This window comes from Manis pentadactyla, chromosome 5 (genome assembly GCF_030020395.1).
Source record: "Manis pentadactyla isolate mManPen7 chromosome 5, mManPen7.hap1, whole genome shotgun sequence".
Classification (NCBI taxonomy): domain Eukaryota; kingdom Metazoa; phylum Chordata; class Mammalia; order Pholidota; family Manidae; genus Manis; species Manis pentadactyla.
In genome coordinates this window covers 61,372,662-61,385,873 of record NC_080023.1, presented here as the reverse complement: position 1 = coordinate 61,385,873, position 13,212 = coordinate 61,372,662, and the positions used below count along the sequence as shown (strand labels likewise).

The 13,212-nt window shown below is 44.5% G+C and overlaps 1 protein-coding gene across 2 annotated transcripts in view; it reads right to left on the bottom strand.

The window, feature by feature from the left end:
- PARM1 (prostate androgen-regulated mucin-like protein 1) overlaps positions 1-13,212 on the bottom strand; it is a 96,922-nt gene that overhangs the window by 15,064 nt on the left and 68,646 nt on the right. The window lies entirely within an intron of this gene.

The window sequence follows — 13,212 nt, the reverse complement described above, 5'->3', positions numbered from 1 at the left end:
TCAGGCCACTGGAAAATTATTTACAATTTCAACAAATGAGTTTAAACATACTGGAACATTCTTAAACACATTGGAAGGAGCATCAGAAATCTGGAGTCTGACTACATGGATTCAAGTGTGGTTCTACCATTACTAGGAGTGTGACCAAAGGGCTGTTTACTTAACTCTGCTGACTCATACACCTCTCCCCTGCAGTGAGGGAGAAAGAGGTGCTGCTCTACCCTCTCACACAACTTTACGAGAATTAAATGAGATGCCATGTGCACCAAGCTAAAGCCCTACCCAGAATGTCCCCTCCTGCCCGTCTCTTATGTACTAGATCTCAAAGGTGAGGGACCTGCCTCACACTCCTGCTGGCTGTAATTTCTAAAGGAGAGCTGAGGTGGTCCATCGCTCGCATTGAGGCTGGGACTCCAGTTTGATGTCTGCACAGATCAACCATATTCCTTCAGAGCTGCCACGCTTCTGGACCCAGACGTGTGCATCTCCTTGCTTCTGGAATCCTTTAGAGCCAGGTTAGGATAACTATCAGTGTAATTCTCTTCTTCTTATTACAGTAAAGCCATAATTATGGCACTGAGTGCTCAAATGTGCAGACTGGATCAAGCTGAGGTCAGTTCCCCTTATGGAAAACTTCCACTTCCACGTTGAAAGGCTGCACTTAGCTTCTTGGCCTCCAAACCGTGCTGAGATTGGAACAACGCAAAGTTCGCTGAAGACTCTTAACAGCGCTGTTAAGAGCTTGTGAAATGAGGATTATTACTGCTAGGTAAGGGGGTGAGGGTACTTCAAGATTCAAAAAGATACAGTGATTGCAGTTAGGAGAAGTTTTAAAAACTGACCTTTACATTTAATATCCCCCTTTCAAAAAAATGGGTGAAGAGAAAGAGAGTAGTTGGTTTCTCTGGAAGAGTTCTTTCTTGCCCCAGGATAGTTTAATATAGGAAAGTGTAGGTTTGACCTTTCTCAAAGTTTGTTGCCTAATTTGAGGCCGTTGAATTTCCTCCAACTCTGTGATTTACTGGATATATTTATATACTATCACTTTCTAAAGATAAATCAGGCAGTTCTCCAACTTAAGTGCTGTTCTTCTTTTTTTTTTTTTTTAAATGGCAATTGATAGAGTGACCTGCTTCCCCTCTGTGTGGCTGGGGGCTGTCAGCAGTCCAAGTAACCCCAGTCTTCAAATGGGGCTCTTGAGGTCATCCTTCCTTGCTCACAGAGGGTAGCCCCCGTGACCAGAGCTGGAATTAGCAGGTGATTTTGCACTTGATGTGGTGACAACTGAGTGCGGCTGGGCAAAGGGGCACTCCTGAGGGTTAGTACCCCCCAGTAAAGGCCAAAAGGTGTGAGGTGAAACAGATGGTGCTTAAATATGGAGACCACTTTATTAACTGTTTTGCCACCCACTGGCTTTCCTCAGGGGGTGCCAGGCCCAGGCGCCAGGGTTCCCCAAAGGTGCAGCCTGAATCAGGCCCTGCGCCCAGGAGGTCTTGGGTCTTGAGTGTGCTGTGCTCTCCCTCCCCGCCAGCTGCTGCCTTCCGAAGCAGTGCGAACCTCACCCTGGGAAGTTCCACAGCTCAGGGCTCACTGTTTAAGCATCTGAGGGGCTGCTAAGCCAATGTTAGCACAACTTAATATGGTAACTGAAAAGGCTTGATTTCCTCCTTGTGAAACACATGTCATTTCCCCTTGAGTTCTGCTTCAACTGGAATTCCCCTTCTCCTCCTCCTCTCTCTTTTCTCAAGGCGGGGCAGGGAGGGGGAAGTGGGGAAGGTGTGGCTGGGGCAGGGGAAGCTCTGGCCTATGGGGAAGGTACAGACACTGGTGGGCGGTGCACTGAGAGTGCGGGATGGAAGGTGGGTGGTGTTTCAGTTCTGCGCTGGGATCTGTGAGTTACAGACTGAGTCATGCTATAAAGCCCTGGAGCCAGAAGAAATTAAGAGAGAATTGGAGTAAATTTATGTATATATTTTATAAGCTGAGATACAAGAATATTCCACTGTGCTAGCATATTCCACTCTGCCAACATGTACTGTCTGACCAGAGGGTTGCTGAAGATGCATGAGCCAAAACCTCCTTGAATGCTGGGTCTCTCCAAAGGCTGACATTTCTCAGGGTGCCATTTCACCACTTTCAGAACAACTCAGAACAAAAATAAACAGGCTGAACAATAACCATAGCTACATTTGCAGGTGGCCACCTTGGGCTGGCACTGTGGCAAGAAACTTAGAGCAATCGTCTCATTTAATTCTCCTTGTGAGACGAGTGGAATTATTCCCATTTTACAGATGAGAAAGATCAGGGTCAGAGACATTAAGAACTTGATTAAGGTTTTACAGTCTGATAAATAATTAAACTAACATTTGAAACCAGGACTGTTTCATGACAGGTTTTGTATTTTCAGTCATTAATATACTGGTTACTTCCTTTGGCCCTTTTCTCCTACTCTTTCTTCATGACCTAACTAAATATCCACCTTTCTGTGAAGCTTTCCTGACACCCCCAAGCAAATTACAGTGCTGTGTATTCTGAGCTTTTTTTGTCTGCTTCTTTCAAACTGTTGTGTTGATGGGCTTCCCCAGGCAGATTCTAATCACATTCACCTTGCATCTCTTCCCTCTGCTTTCCATATCTTAGTGCTAGGCAGTCTCTATCCCATACTGGGTACTTTACTCATTTATTTAATGTTGAGTGAATAAATGTAATATTGGTAAGTCAAAAAATAGAAAGAGATCATTGACAGTTTTTGAGCCTAGTTGCTGTGCTGAGAATGTTCCCAGGCAGCAGGCTCTCCACCTGCCCATTTTGGAATCCCCTGCTTCAGGTCTTACCTGAGTATCTACTCCTATGACTACAGTTACGGTCCAGCCACTGCAGCATATGCTTGCGGGTCCCCAAGGACCACTGAGCTGGAAGAGAGTGATTTTGGGAGGAACTGTATGAACAGTGTCTGAATACCCATGAAGTAGCCTGAGCAAACTCCCAGAAGGCCTTGCTCCTGCTCAGACCTGGGCTCTGCCTGAGAAAGGAGGCTGCCCTGTGGGGATCACTTGACCCACTCTGACTCTGTTCTGTGCCCTGTACTTTCCTGGAATACACTGTGGCACCATTTTAAGGGGTCCTCCTCCCCACACCAGTCTCCCAGGCCAGCCATGCCCCCTCTCTTTACCACGGTCCTACTGGTCCTTCCCGGACACACGGAGTCCTCCCCACTCAGAAGGGACTGTGCTCCTGCCCACACTCCTGCCCCTCTCCCTGCTGCCCTGCCACACACTTGACCTAAAGGGCCCTCTTGTCTTTCCCAGGCCTAGCGATATTTCCACACATCAAATGTTCCTCTGGGGACTCTTCTCATTGAGGGATTTTATTTTCTCCCCACTTTAAACATGACAGAAACCTTTCATTTGACCTTGGCAGGATGCTTGCCAAGCATATCCAAAATGAGAATATTAGGATGTGATGGAGTAAACCTCAACAGTCCCTGAAAGAAAGAGCTCCCCCCCACTCTTTAAAAACATTACTGCACCGAGAGCTGGGGGCAGAGAAGGTGATGGTGGCAAGTTCCAGGGGTGGCAAAAAGGGGGGTGTCCTGCTGAGCACATGAGCCCCTGTGCCCACTTCCCTTCTCCTCAGAAGTCCAGCTTATTTAGAATGCACCTGTGAGAACTGCAACCAGTCCCTGAGTATGTGTGTGCGTGTCTGATCTCTTTTGAGAAGTCTTTAACTAACCTCTTGACTATTTTTCAATATTCCTGCTCTTTTCTTTCCTCTTCCTGGTCCACAGAGTAGGTAAGAAATGGAGAGGAGGAGCAGGTGGCCACATGAGAGTGTGTGGTGGCCCCCTCAGTCAAGGTCACCAAGAGGAAAGGAACATTTTGCCTCAAAGGAATTATTTCTCTTTAAAAGCATGTGGCTGTGCATGTGCTGGAGGAGGGAAGGGGTGATAACTGGGCTTGAAGCCTCGACCTCTGTGTGTGCCCAGACCTCTGCTTATTACGCTAGGAAAAGGCTCTTCCATCTTCACAGCAGTGTGAAAATGACAGCAGTGATAATAATAATAATAAACAACAATAATAAAAATATCAGCAATGACACTTTCTTATTCCTCTGGGCCAGTGACTATTCTATAAACTTCATTCATTCCAATTTATGTAATCCTTATGGGAATTCTGTAAGGTAGGTGTCCTAACTGTGTCCACTTTGCATATGCGGAAAACAAGGCACAAGGAAACTGAGGGCCCAGAGCCACTTGGTGGGTAACTGGGCGAGCTGGGTGCAAGCGCAGGTTCCAGAGTCCGCGCTGTTAGCCGGGGGCTCTCTGGCCACCCGGGCCCTCGGGACAGATGAGAGGCAGCTCGTGGGTAAGACCTGAAGCCCTGGGATGCTCTCTGTCTGCTTTCTGTCAGCTACTCGGGAATCAGGCTTGAGTGGGGGCTGTGTGGTGGTTTGGGTCCTCTCGTAGGTCCTGGTGAAGGTGGGTCAAAGCTCAATAATTCACATTAATCGGGAGGGGAATTAGTAAGAACAGACAACTGTCACGGAATGTGACCTACTAATGTCCATGTACTGGTTTCTGGCATGTGCGCTGGTCCACAAACTGCTGAGATGTGCAGTGTGGTATGGCCTGCGAGCCAGGAGGGGATCAGAAGGGGAACTACAGTGCGCCTGGGGGGCTGTTTATGAGTGTGCGTAAGTGGTGATATGGGGGAGCAAAAGTGAAAAAGAAAATCTCAGTTTTTGAATACTGTTATCTAGGTGGATCCTAATTTAACAATTATTAAAAGTTGCTTTGACTTCTGGCCTTGAATTCAGCTTGGTTTCATTCCCTTTTACCTCCCACTCTACACCCCCCACCACCCACCCCCAGGGGAAGCTGAACTTATCTCCCTCTGACCCCAAATCAATCTCACAAGCTTCTGAACAGGCTCCTCTAGACCTAGGACGATGCAAGGGGCAGGCAAGCAGCAGGAAGGGCACTGAGCTTTCACCTCCCAGTTGCAGAGAGAAGGACAAGCCCAGGAACCACACCCGGGGAGTGCAGCATTGGGTGGATGGGGGGCAGGTAGGTAAGGTGGGAGGTAGGTGCTACCTCTAACTAGCAGAGGGTGGGCGTGGGTCTCTATAAAAGCTGGAGTAACACTGGAAGAGGTGGGAATGAAGCAGTTCTCTGAAGGATGGGCAGGACCTGAACAGACAGAGATGAAGCTTTGAGGTGGGAACCTGCGAGAAGGGGAACAGACACCTAACATTTCCAAGCTTGAAGGGTTAGCTCTGAGCCTGCAGACAGAAGCAGGTCAACAGGTGTCCCTATCTAAAAAGTGGGACGATTCCTGTCCTCTGTACTTCATGGGGTTGTTGGGAGGATCAAAGGAGATGAAGAGCTTTGTAGATTAGCACAAATGAAGGGGACTGTCCAAAGCTTTGTGTAGCCTAGTCCTTCTCCCCACTGCCCCATACCCCCAAATCTTTAAATCACTCTATTACTGCCTAGTCATTTCTTCACACAGAGTGGCAGAGGTAAACTTCATAAAAATTGGTCAAATATTACCACAACTGGAATATACTTCACCTTGTGTTTATACTCTTACCTAAATGGTATTCAGGGGCAGCCTTGGGATTGAAACTTTGGGGCGGGATCTCCAATATCTATCCTTCTCCACTTCCTGTAATCAGAAGACCTCCTGTGGGGACTGGTTTACTTTTATCTACAGGCATTTTACCTACTTAGGTAGCATATAAAAATGTACACTAGAAATCTTCATCTCCGTTAGGTAAATGATTTGCACTTGCCCGGGCAGGCGCTAGCTTCCCCTGCTCCAGTCCTCCCTCATGCGGGTGTGCGAGCTGTATTAGGGATGCAGGGAACACAGGTGTGCAATGAAGGTAACCCAGAGCCCACAAGCCCGCACAGCCCCGGGGTCCTGTGGTCTTAAACTTACTCCATTTCATTTCCAATTATAATCTTTCCCAACACAGATGAAGTAGCTTTCCCACCTGGATTTGTTATAACTGCCCCTTTAGGTCGCCTGACCCCAGCTCTCCTTTGATACCTGGTAATGGGAACTAGACAGGACTTCTAAGAATAGCAAACAGTGCCTCTCATCCCCTTTCCCCACAGTATCAGGACAAAAGATCACCACGCAGCAGCTTCCAGTCCAGGTCAGGGAGCCCTCCTCTCATTCAGTTGACCTAAAGGCCTCCCTAGACCAAAAGGAGTCCACAGGAAATAAGAATTCCTCCTGAAACGTGGGTGATCTCTCCATCTGAATGATACTAACAGAATCTCCTTAAAGACTGCTCTTTGAGGCTTAAAAACAGTTCTCAGGGTACATCTGCAGTATAGTGCCAGGAACAGTAATAAAAGCATGAAGAAAAACAATCCTGGCCATAAAAGTCATAGCAACCATCCTTTACTGTGGCTGCCAGGCACTGAGCTGGGCAGAGCTGGGTGGTATTTCCTTTGGAGTTCAGAAAATACAGGCTCTACGTATTTTTCTTAAAAAGCCTGCTTAACTGGTTAGTGGGCAGAAAAGGGTTTCAACCTTTAAGGCTGGATTCCCCAAACTCTTGCCTTTCTGCTTTGAGTCAGAAGACCTGGCACGGAGACTGGCTTTGTAAATGCACTAGCTGGATAGTCTTGGGCAAGTCACTGTGCCTCCCTCCCTCCACAGCCGCATTTGTGTCTCTATGTCTACTGTACAACAGGGTATCTACTCAATCATTCACACAGCCGACCGGTATTGTTTAGTATGTGCTCAACTTTGATGAAGCACTTGTTTCCTTTCACAGTGTATTTAAAATTAAATAGTGTATTTAAAATTTTTTGTCCACCAAGAAGTGCAATACAAGGGTCTCATTCAAGTTCTGCATGCCTGTTACCCATAAAAGCTCTAGAGGCAGAAAGGAAACTTGAAGCCAGAGATTTGAGCCTATCTGGGTATTAGAAATGACTACAGATCTCAAGTTCAAGTTTTGCTTCCAGCAAGGTCATGACCAATGAAATAACATAATGTTATTGCTGAAGGGAAATTCTAAGAAGGTTCATTGAATCTAACCCCTTCCTTTACAGATGATAAAATGGCAGGTTATAGAAATTAAGAAATCAGATTCCATTAGTGGCAGAGCTGGACTAGATACGTTTTAATTCTTGGTTTGCATTCTTTAAAATTCTCTACCGCTTGGTCTCATCCCACATAAAAGCCTTAAAGCGCTGGTAATTGAGGCAATAATTAAGGACAAGATCCAAGCCTCTTCTTCAGGGCAATGTTTCCAAAATTCAAACACCCCCATACCACTGTCATGTTTTTGCCATGTCCATATGACCTATACTATTACGTTCTTAATATATGTCTTTAAATCAAGTCACTATTTTTCCTTTAGACACTTACTACAGATTAGCCTCATTTGGAATCACAAATTCAATGCACTACTTTATTCTTTTTTCAAATTCACATTAAAGCACAGTTTTCATTAGAATAACAAAGCTTCATCATCCTGCATACTACCCATGTGGGGACCACGCCTTTGGGAACACTGCTCCCAGGAGCACCAGATTCACTGCAGGGCTGGGAGATGAGATGCTGAGCTGGGGGTGAACCAGCTGCCCTCAGAGCCCCTGGGAGAGGCGGAAGGACAGAGGGCAGAGTCAGGACCAGCAGCTCCCGGGTCAGCACCTGCCAGCACCCTAGTGACTGTGGCAGCTTCATGACTATTGCTCGATGGAGCCTGAAACTGGAGGAGAAAGGGCACAACTGTCTTGACTCCCTCCCTCCCAGGAGTACAGTGCAGACCTGAACAAGGCCTCCACTGCTAGGCTCACGACACTAAATCCTGTGCTGGCCCCTTTCCATGCTGCATGTCAGTTTCCGCCCTTCACGTATGTCTCCTTCGGGACAGATTCTCAGTGTCTGGTACTGTAAGCCTATCATAACTGTTTAAAAATTATATAATGAATATACTTTGGCCTGGGCTAAAAGAACCGTACCTTGGCATGGGTGGGAATCTCAGTAGCAATCAGCTCTACCCCAGGCCTCCTGGGGGATGGGGAGGGGGGAACACGGTTAGAGATGTCTGGAGAATAATTGTGAAAAAAAAAGAACAGAGAATCCTCTCTATTGTTTGTCCTGGATGAGAAGAACTCTCCTTTTCTTCTTTTAAAAATTCTGATCTGTAAGTGTGAGTGGGCCAGCAATATCACACTGGGTCATATAATTCCTTGCCTGGAGGGCAGATATTTTTTCAGGAGTCAAGTCATAGAGAGAAAAATAAATCCCTAAATCTCTCTGCTATCTGAGTATCCTTAATGCAATTAACATAGAAATTATCAGAAGACTTCACTGGGGTTTCTCTAGTTCTGGACGGGTTGTAATGCAGTGTGCAGGAGGAGGTATGTGTGGGCAATCTCAGCTCCTGAGTCACCTCTTTGTGAATTACACAGAGGGGCCAATCCTGGATTGTGGGAAGTGCATCTTGCTCAAGAGCTGTCATTTATCTCCATTAACACTGCAAGAGAAGGTTTTTATTGTCATTGTTACCTCCTCCTCTATCTCTTTGATATTTCAATAATGAAAATTATTGAGGTATGACTATGGATAAAACAATACTGAGGGGGAAAAGTTGGCATATGCCCTTTGTGACACTCATCCAGTCAGCAGGTGAAGGCTGAGATTCTTTCAGGGTTCACCAGCCTTCCCAAGTAAGACCTTACACACTGGTATTTTCTTGGTTCAGATGACATAAGCAAAAAGGAAGGGAGGAACGTCTCAGAGTCCGAGACAATCCAAGCTTCTGTTTGCCCAGCAGTAGGCAAGTCTATCACTTTTATTATGGAATATAGGTGGGGTACCTGTCCCAACACCTTGGCCAATGGCAAGGACCTATGTATGATTACTGGAGCCCAAGAACTCAGGGATCTCTGCGGAATCATTATTTAATTTAGACTTTCCTCCACATAATTACTCATCAAGGCCAGATGGAAACCAGCTTTTGGATACTGTATTTTACCAAGTTTTAATTTCTCCCAGACTCGGGCCCCCAAGGTTTTAGAGTTAAAAACTTTGGAAAGAAAATAATTTCCAATCTTGGATTCTAGTTAAGGGAAGCGTACATCCCTTAGCTCTTAAGAATCTGCTCTCATGGGTAAGGGGGGTCCAGGCAAAATCCTAGCTCTGCTTTTGTATCCTCTCTCCTCCCAGCTAGAATTCTCTAGAAGTTTGCACCCTTTTTAAGCCTTTCCTTTGGATTTCCCAAGTTTTATGAAAGCATTACTATTTCAAATCTGAATATAGGTATTTTTCTCTCACACTTTTTGCGTTATCCCTTTCTGTATTGTTTGATAGGCAGGTGCTTAAATGGATCTTTATTACCTAATATTTACAGTATATAGCCCTTCTGGGAGTCTTAAACTGTTTTTCAAGTTAAGAAAATCAAAGTTTAGAAGGGTCAAATTCTTGTTGGTATCCAACCTGAGAATTAGGGACTCCACTGTAATAATAGCTAACATTTCTTTCTGTGTAAGTGGCACTTTATATACATGTCTCATTTAAACACACTAATAATCTTGTAAGGCAAGTGCAGTCCTATTATTACCCCCATTTTATAGATGAGGAAAATGTGACACCCAGTGATGGACACACTAGCCAAGCCTCACATCTAGCCAGGGGCACTGGTGAGATCAGAATCAGGCAGGCTGGTGCCAAAGTTTGAACTATTAGCACATTCTTATCCTTCTAGAGCCTGGCTTTGAAATGACCCCATAATTTCTCTAAACAGAAATATTGTGAAGTGTTTTTGATGGTGAAGTATTTTTGATGGCCCACTTCCACGGACTACTGAGATTTATGACTTGAACCTAAGTTCACTTTCATTTTTTGAGCCCGGGGTCCACCCTGCAGGCTGTGAATCTGATAGTACAAGCAAACTACTGTTAAATAAAATGCTATCTCTTACTAGCAAGTACTTTTCCTTCCTAGGACCTGAGAAACAAGGCATTTGGAGGACAATATCAATTTAGTATCCATTATGTGTTCTCTTAGTACAACATTCCTGACTCGGCACTCGGGGATGGGATATTCAGATGCTTTTCTGATCCAGACATGGATTGGTGGTGATCTGGTCTCACTTTCCTGTTAACTATTTTGTAACTAAAACGACATGATTTTTTGAGCCAGATGATGGAATCAGGTATACTCCAATCAGTTTCTCCAGTGAGCCAGCAAAGCACAGCTTCCTTAATAATATCAGTTGTGCTTTTTGGCTGAATCCCACTTTCTCAGTGAAGCATTTCTAACATCACTTTAGTCATACATGACTGGTGAATGTGTTTGAAATAGATCAAAAGAAAGTGTTCCATGGTGACAGAAACTCTCCCAGTGTAATGAAAAGTGACAATTGAGACAATTAAAATACCCTTTTAATTTTTTAATGATTAGTTTTAGTGCTACCAGATAACAGAAATGATAGTGAACTGGTTTTATTACCTTGACATATATTTTTCAGAGGTATTTTGGAAATATTTCAAAACTAGATTCATATTTAGGTAGGAAAATTAAACCGAAGGAGAAATATAGATAGGAGAGATAACTCAGAGTAATTTTTATCCTAAAACCGGATGGTTGGAGCTCCTTCCTTGGGGTTAACAATCTTAAAGGTTTAGCTTAAATGTAAAGAATTGGGCACAAAATAAAAAATGTGAACGAGGGTTCATAATAATCTATATCCTTGCCAGTCCTGAAGTCCAAAGGTGGGCACCAACATGGTGGGAAAAGAGAGATGTTGTGGGGGTGGGCAGAGATTCCCCAGGGCAGCAGAGAGCCCTTTAGATGGTCTGTAATGGTGATGGTGTATTCGAGGGGTAGCTTTGTGTGCATGGGTGTGAACTGAATGTTTGTGCCCACCCTGCCCAATTTAACCCGTAAGTGATTAGCTGACTAACCCCCCCCAGCATAGGGCCTTTGGGGTGATTAGGTCATGAGGGTGGCACGCTCATGAATGGGATTAGTCTCTTATAAAGGAGGCCCCAGAGAGCTCCCTTGCCCCTCCCTCCATGTGCAGACACAGTGAGAAGACAGCTGGGTATGAACCAGGAACTGAAGCCCCACCCGCACCAATTCTGCTGGTGAGTTGATCTTGGACTTCTAGTCTCCAGAACTGTGATAAATAAATGTTTGTTGTTTGAGCCACCCGGTCTGTTTTAAAGCAGACCAAATAGTTATGACCATAGGTGAAGGTGTTTAATTTTTCTTCATTCTCAATTCAAAGGTCAGGATTTATGAGGTGAAGAAAATATGTGTATTTATTCTCTAAAGCCTAATGTTTGTCATTAAGCGTCATGCATTTACTCATTCACCAAACATTACTTGAGGACCTACACTGAGCCAGACACTGTTAGGTGCTGGGAACATACTTGTGAGCTCAAATACAGATGAGGCCCCACCTTTATGTACCCGGAAAAGCAGTGTAAGCAATGAACAAAGAACCACCCCAGGAAATGTATAATCACACACTGTGAAAAGAGATACAACTGAATTGTGACAGTTTGTACCTGGGAGACCAGAGCTGGACTAGGGGCTTCCCACAGAGACTTCCTGAACAGGTGATGTCTGAGCTGAGACCTGAGGAATGAGTTAGAATTAATCTGGTGAAGGAATGTGTTGTGGGTTCCTGGTAAATAAGGCACCAGATGAGAAAAGGCCCTGTGTCAAGAGGGAGACCAGCAGGTTCATGGACCTGAGAGACAGCTGGTGTGGGAAGTGCAGAGTGAGGGGCGGGGAGGATGAGGCAGGGATTGCAGGCAGAGCCCCACCATGCATGGCCCTGTGGGTTTACGGATTCTATTCTGAGAGCCTGGGGCACCCTGGAGGGACTATAGTGCTGGTGGTAATGAGATTATGTGTGACCCGATCAGATTGGTGTTGAATTGTCACTCTGGCTGCTGTGTGAATGCACAAGGTGGGAAGACTGGTGCAGGGGAGCATAGGAAGGGGCCAGTTAGGAGGCTATCAAGGTGAGATTTTGGAATCTTTGACATGACGGTGGGAGTGGAAGGAAGTGGATGAATTTAGGAGCTACTAAAATTACAGAATTTGGTGATTGAATTATCGTGGGGGTGTAAATTATTCACAGGGAGTAAAGGAGAGCGAATAGAAAAGGGAACAAAACAGGACAGAATTTTATTACTGTCAGAGGCCAAGCCTGGGCATGTACAATGACCTGATAGTCATAAACTGAGCCTAAAATAGATATAATACTCTTTAGGAGCATTGCTTCCTGATATATTCTGGGCATTCCAAAAGAATCTGATAGCAAATGTTTAACATTCTTTTAGATGATCTTCTCTCACCTACGTGTTTTTATTCAATCATCATTTTCCCCTTGAACATATTTTTAATATATCATCTAAATATGATGGTCATTAACTTACTACAATGCACATTTTTTATTTCTAAAGTTTTTCTATGTATACTTAAAAAAATTATTCTTCCATCTTTTCTAGGAGTTCATTCTTTTTTCAAATCTATGTTCATGCTAAGAGTTAATCATGAATAAGGAGATGGCATGTAGAGCTAAAAGTTCTGTGCAGGTATGGATGTAGAGAAATCTAGATGTCTATGCCTGCTAAGTGCTCTTATTTAAGGGTATTTATTAGCACAGTTCATACTGAATAAATACTGGGGCTCAGACTAGTAATTTAAAGTTCAAAGGTCTTCACCAATTTTCATAATCACATGTCCTTCTCTTTGTAATGGAAAGTATAGGATGGCATAAGACCAGTGGGTCCTTAGATTTTTATAGACAAAAGAGAATATCTACTTTGCAAGAAGCAGAGTGACTATAATTTTAAAGTTTGCATACACAAGAACTGTGATGTGTGAATACAACTTGGTGTGCAATGTCAGTTAGTCCCTCATGAGTCTGCTGAACACTGAATTGTGCCCAGCACCATTCTATTTAGTTCAGGGAGTAAGAACAGACTGTAGTCATAGTTTGCACCCTTGAAGAGCTTTGGTTTAGTAACACAAGATGACCTAAATTTAACACATTTCTCTTTCTAACTTTAAAAACAAAGCAAAAACTGAAAAACAAAAATCAAAACTTGTTTCTTCTGCCTAGCCACTTCCAGAGGCCTGGTACCACCACTCGCTTCTCCTTATTCAGCTGGGAGAGCTGGCCATTGACAGCATCTCATGTAGCTCATTTCCACAGTGGCTC